The following is a 7289-nucleotide window of genomic DNA, read 5'->3' on the forward strand; positions in this document are numbered from 1 at the left end:
CTTTCTAATCTGAGAACTGAAGGATAGGAATGACTTAGTAAATGCTGCAGGAGGGAAGTAGGCATTCCATGCAGATGGAGCAGGTGCTGAGGTCTAGAAGGAGACACCATGGGGCACATAAACTTAAAAAAAAATTAGTGTGACTTAATAGAAGATGGTGAGTAATCATTCTTCTTTTTTCTTTTTTTTTAACAGGTTTATTCATTCTGAGAGAGAGAGAGAGAGAAAGCACCCAGATGTATGAGAGCGGGGAGGGACAGAGAGAGAGGGAGCGAGAATCCCAAGCAAGCTCCACACCTAGAGCAGAGCCCAAGGCCGGGCTTCATCTCATGACCATGAGATCATGACCGGAGCCGAAATCAAGAGTCAGGTGCTTGACTGACTGAGCCACTCAGGCACTCCCAGGCACTGAAGCTTTCTGAGTGAAAATTTCTTTCTAAAAAACTTGAGTTCTCCTAGAATTTGTTGCTAAATGGATTCTTAGGTTGAACCACATAAATCACCCTTTATGTAAGTTAAAAAAAAAAGGTCAAATGTCAACAAATTTATATGGCTTAATCTAATATAATTTCAAAAGTGGTACCACAAATTTTATACTCATGAAAAGGTATTGAATTTCTGTAATTGAACCAGAAAAAAAAAGCATTCAAAAAGCATTTAAAACATGCCTCCTCTGTTGAAATGGACTGTTTTTAAGATCATGTTTTCAAGCTGCATTGCAAAACAGACCTTGCCCCTTAGAGTTACTTGCCTGATGATATCTGTATTTAATGCTGTAGGGAACTGACTATTGCTGTTTTTAGCACTGCTTTGGCTGTCTAAATCAAGTCAGGACAAATTATACCTGGGATGTGTTGGCAATAGTTGGAGCACTTCAGTGAACCATCCTTTTGATAGTTAGATTATACTTGTCTTGCTACCTTCAGTGTAAATGTAATTTGAGAGGCTTGTTGCTTGTTTCTGGTAAGTGTTGTGACTTGAAGATGAAAATATGTCACACTGGCTTGTTGGTTCTACTTGGAAAAGACATAGAACTGTCAGCAGCAAGAAGGAAGAAAATGTTTCATCATCTACATTAAACTCTAAGGACTTACAAGATCTGCTGTGTAAACAAAGTTGAAGTACTTTTTGTTCACTAACTTCTTGAGCTCCAATATAAGAGTTTCTCTGGGTCTCATTTTTTTCATAGCTATTGAAGATTATTGTTTAAGAGAAAAAAATTGCCCCCAGAGAAAAATGGCTTATTACTTTTAAGATACATCAGAAAGAAAAAAAAAGATAAAGCAAATATCTCATTTGGAAAAGAAATGATGGAAAATGTTCACTATGGGATAAAACTTTATCCTCTGAAAATACATGCCACTTGAATTATCTTATATGTTGAGAAGAGGATGGTTTTCCACCTACAAAATAGGAGAGAAATAACAATAATTCAACAAACAGAAATCACATCCAAAAATCTATTATTAATCATCAAGAAATATGAACATCAATTAAATTGTGATCCTAGGAAAGTTAGTTTATTTCATTTTCAGCTCTGTAGCCATTAAACTATGGGTTTAGAGAATATATATTTTATATTCATTGCCAAATATTATTAAGGTTATTGTGTATAATGTATGAGGTATCAATAAATAATGTGTGCCAATTATGAGACATTTTCATTTCCTCACTTAATACTTAAAAAAAAAACAATGTCAAAAACCTTCACTGTAGTAGGTATTCAGATTGATGTTAAAATACAATATTTGTCATAAATTATGATTTTTTCAAGGTAGCTTCTGTTTAACGAGATGAGTTTAGAGTGTACTTCAAGGTAATATCTGGTAGGATTGTTATTTTGGTGTTGGTTTTTTGTTCTTGATATTGTTTTTCCTACTGCCAATTTTTCCCTTTTAATTTCCATCTGTATTTCAGATTTTGGTACTCGATTGCCAGACATAGTGTTTGTCAATGATGTGAATTTTCATTTCCTTCTGAGCCTTCATAAGTATTTTAGTGAGAAGTTGGGGGAGGTTGTATTGACAGATATATGCAAATGCAAATTTGAAACAGATTTTAAATATAATCTTGAAGTTATATTTAGATTTAAAAATTCTGTGACTCTAAGAATGGGTGGATTTAAAGATAAAAGAAATAGAATAAGTGATATGCAAGAGGAGACGATGACATTACATTTATAGATAGAAGGTTTATAAATTTAATGTATTAGGAAAGATTTATAGAATAATATAAAGAGAAGGGGAAGAGAAATGACATACAATGATATAGAGAAGGAAGGAAAAAGTGAATTCATGACAGTGCATTAATTGTCTTTATAAAACAGTTTATTAGATATGCTCACAAGGCTCTGGGCCAGACTGAAAAGTGAGCATATATTTGAAGTAGGTCAAAGTTGTTCATTTTGTGATTTTCTCTAAAAATGCTCTTTGGTCCAAGAACTAGAGTGTTGAACTGATAAATGGGGTTGGTTCAGGGTTGAATCTTGGATGACAGTTTCAGTAAAACTTTTGGGCACAATAGAATTATAATAAAAAGAAAACACTAAAATGCTTAAAGAGGTAAAGTAAGCTTGAAACTGATCTATGTGGATCCAGAAAGAATAGGGGAGTTAGAAAAAAACAAGACAGAAGCTAGAGAGCAGTTATACCAGTGATTGTAAAAGTGTTGTATGGTGCGATGAGACTTTGGTGGGGGTGGGAATGGCACCACTCTTGATAATGAGGCTGTTTGTTGACAAGTCCTTAAGGTGACTCTAGGAGAACTAAAAATAAATGAAACAAAGGAGGACAAGAAACAGAGATGAATATCTCAGATGGAGCTTTGATTTAAATATTAATAATACTAAGAATAAGAAAAATGACCAGTGTTGGCAAAAAGAGACTCAGGTATTGTCTTTGTTAGGGAAGTTGTAAATGGCTCATACAGAATAAAAGATTTTGGTGAAATGATTTGTAAAGGGAGACAAAATGGAATAGCCTCCTTCCCACCACCCACTGTATAACAAGGCCCTGAAGTTCTAAAATTTCATTCTTTGCATCTAAATATTCCTAATAACTAACTCAGTACTTGAGATGAGTACATTTTCAATTAAATTTAGTTTAATGGAAGATTGAAACCCTTTTACAATAGTTGAAATAATTGGTGCTTACTATAGTTTATCAATCAATAAACTATACATTTTACATGTGGTCATTTGCATGTTTCACCAAATGTTTACAAATCTCCATCTCATTCCACGTCAGAGGATGCATTTTCCTCACCATTTGTAGTTAGCCATACTATATGATCACAATTGCCAAAATAATGTGAGAAAAAGTCTTTAGGAGTCAAAGCATTTTTTTCACTGTTTTCCATTCTTCCCCTGTGACATAGCTACCAGTAACATTTGAGTTGATGGAGACACCATAGACTTGCTTCTCTGATGAGGACAATAAGCAGTAAAGGTACTAGCTGCTCTACAATGGCGAAAGCTCTGTTGTCATTCTGTAAGCTTGTTAAGAATGGAGCCCTTGACATATAGACATATAGCATGAAAGTGAAATACATCTTATTATAAATTTCCTACATTCTGGGATTAAATGTTACTGTTACAAAATTTAGCCTATACTAACTAAGACACATATGCAATGGAGTGTCTGCTTATGATGTAAAAGATGGGTATCAAAACCTTCATAGCAGGGCGCCTGGGTGGCTCAGTCGGTTAAGTGTCTGATTCTTGATTTTGGCTCAGGGAATGATCTCAGGTTTCGTGAGTTCAAATCCCACTCTCTGCTGTCAGCATGGAGTCTGCTTGGGATTCTCTCTCTCCCTTTCTCTCTGCCCCTCCCCTGGTTTCTCTCTCTCTCTCTCTCTTTCTCTCTCTCTCTCCTCTCTCTCTGTCTGTCTCTCTCAAATAAAAAAAAAATTTAAAACAAAACAAAACCTTCATTGTTATAGATCAGGAGACTGAGGCTCAGTGAGATTAAGGAAGAGAGATGGAAATGTTGAGGTGCTACCCTATTCTTCAGAGCCTGAAATATTGGCCATGTTGATAATATGCTAATCCAAACATAGTTGTGGAATTCAGAAGCATCTGTTCCAAGAATTCCTGTAAGCTAGCTAGAATACATAGCAATAGTTCAATATCACAAATTCAAAGTTTTTCTTACCAGAATGATTTGAATTTTTTTAAATTTGAGATTTATAAATGATCATAAAGGACTAATACCACTATATGTGTGGGTGGTATGTGCATATGAGTGGAAAATTAAATATCCAAGATGTTTAGAGGATAATAGAAGGTAATATTCAGAAAATAGAGAGGCTAACATTGGCTGTCACATCTTCATTATTTTGTGCAGTGTTTAGAAAAGAAAAAAGGTCCATAGCTCATCTATTTATTATATTAAAATAATTATAATTTTGAAAATGTGTGATTTTAAAAGTTCTAAAAAAACTCATGCCTACATTTTCTTCGCTTTATGTTCAAAATTTTAAAATATTAAATTAAACTTTTATTCTAGATTTCAGAGAGTATATTCTCAAGGTAATGCATAACATTTAAATAATCCTTGCTACTCCCTCACAGGTGATTTACATGTCAGACAATTCTACATGAATCCTTGTACCTTAAAAACATAGGTATAGGAGGACTCTTATGAGATCAATTCACAATTATTAAGATAGCAAGAATGGATATTAAGGACGGATGTTACAGATGGATGTTGAAAACAAAAGCTATAAGAACATAAAACATATACTTCATTTTTTCATAAAGTTATCCCGTTCTCTGGCAAGCAATTTCAATTAGTGACTATTCAACCAAATCCAAATCACTCAGATATTATAGTTTTTCACTTAAAATTGACACTGGTAATGAGATTTCAGTCTCCAAATGATTCATTTGAGATTGTACTTATGTCATACCCTTAGTTAAGGGTTGATAAATAAATGCCGAATAACATGGGGAAATGAAAATAACTTCTATAATTTGGAGAAATTCTCTCTTTTTTCATATCATGCTTTCCAATGCTGTAAATTAAGTGAATTTTCAATTGAAACTTTGCGAGTACGCTTTAGTTTCAGGTAAAAGGACTTATGCTATATCCTTCTTTATTTGTTTTTTTCTACAGCCCTCAGGATCTAATGTCTGGAAGGTGCTAAAAGCAAAACTCAGCAAATGGAATTTTCTTTGCAAACTGTCTTCCAACCAAGCCAAAATTCTTTACCCTGGAGGTGACTCTGAATGCTGATAATGATTGCCATCCAAAGGGATCCTCAATGAGGTCTCATAAATTCTAGCCTCTTTCAATGACAGTTCAACGTAGTTGCTAGAGTTTCTGCTTCACGATATACCTAGTAAAATTTAATATAAGGATATATAAAATGTGAGAATAGTATAAATAAATTTCAATAACATATTTTAAGCTATTCTTTTGGTCTGATGCTGGTAGTCATATAAAATATATTTTTACACTTTCTTGCATTTCTAAATAGTAGTCAAACACAAGCACATTTACATTTTTTTTCAATAAAAGACTTCACTGTCAATCTTACCCTAAAAACACCATTTAGTGGTAAAGAAAAATATCATCTTAAAAAAAGTATCATGATTTTAATCTCTGCACATAAAAAAGCCCCAGATTTGGAAAATTAGCAAAATGCTACGAAGCAAGATAATAGTATATTGAAGTGCTCATTATGTCCAGAAGAGTAGAGGAAACCAATCTAAAAGGAATAGGGAGAGGAACACCCATCTCACTGTTGAAAAGAAGCCCTGCTGCTTTTTCAAGTATGTATGTTTTATAAAGGATTTTTTTAGTCATGTTTTTAGGAGCACAAAAATTGCTTACGGTAAGACCAGTTAAAAAAAGCAATTCTCTTATGCTTTGCCTAATGTAAAAGTATATATGTATCAGATATTTTTTATACATTAAAATCCATAACACAAGCTAGTTTAATGAAACTCAAAACACAAATAGTGAAATCTGGTAAAATAACACCACCTGATCTGTTTGACCTACTTTTCTCATTGCCTACACGGTGTATCAGTTAGATTACAAAGATGTTTTCTGTAAAAATTATGAAGACAAAGTAGACAGAAATTAATAACACTTAAAGTGTGAAAGACAAGAATATATATGCCCTGGTTAATAGATACCTGTATCTGCAAATGAGACAGGCCTCTTGAGGTATTATATTTGGTGCATTAGCCCTTTACCCAATTATCTCCACCACATTGCTTCCCTTTTTTATTATTATTATTTTTCTTTCTAAGGTTTAAAATTCAAGCATCGAGAGAGAGAGAGAGAGAGAGAGAGAGAGAGAGAGAGAATACTGTACATTAGTATCAGGTCAAATCAATATTGCAGGTTAAGGGAAAATAACAAAGCTAGAAAGAAATCAGTGGTGTAAAATTGTATCCCGGTTGCTAACAATACTTTCTTTTCTTTGGAACTAGGTCACTTAGGTGATGGGGGGGGGGGGGTGGGCAGGGGAGGAAGGGCAATGGTGGAGAGAAAGGACCTTGACCTAAATAAAATGCTTTATACTTTTTCCTCCTTTCCTTACGTATTCATTAACCATTTAGAAATATCTAATAACAATTGCTATCAATTGCTATTGGTTGTGGAGAACTTACTATGCGTCAGGTGCTTTATCTCTACTTGTTATGATTACCAAGAATGACAGTTAAGGTCAGTCTCATTTGAAAGATAAAGAACTGGAGGTTTACAGATGCTAAGTGACTTATCCCAGTTCTTACAGCAGTTGGTATGTGCTGCAACTAGGGTTTGGGTGCAGGGTTGTCTGATTTTAATTCTGTACTTTCTCCTACTGTGTTGTGCTAGGCAATAGGCATAAGGAAATTCTGCTGAAATTCTAATAGGAAAGAAAGCATAAAACGTTCTTTTTAAAAGGTGTGTTGGTATGGAAAAGAAGCAAAGACCTCTTAAATCTGGTCTGTAAATCATGGGGACACAATATTAGATATGATTCTCATGTTATACACAACTTCATCATAATGCAATATGTATTCAAAATCTAGTTCAAATTCACAGATATATGCATAAAAAGAGATTCAAATCAATGGATCACTGTACACATGAATCAAAGTCTTACAATCAATCAAAGTAGAAAGAAGAAATCTAGAATAACCATGCCTGGTCATTTTTACCACTACTAAAACATTTAAAGCCTCAAAAAGAATAACTGGTGGTATTTCTAAAAGTATACTCACCCCCAAAAATATTTTATTTCTCCTTTATTTAGTTTTTAATATTTTGTATGTTCTAATACAAGTTTAGTAT

Source organism: Prionailurus bengalensis, chromosome D4 (assembly GCF_016509475.1).
Source record: "Prionailurus bengalensis isolate Pbe53 chromosome D4, Fcat_Pben_1.1_paternal_pri, whole genome shotgun sequence".
NCBI lineage: Eukaryota > Metazoa > Chordata > Mammalia > Carnivora > Felidae > Prionailurus > Prionailurus bengalensis.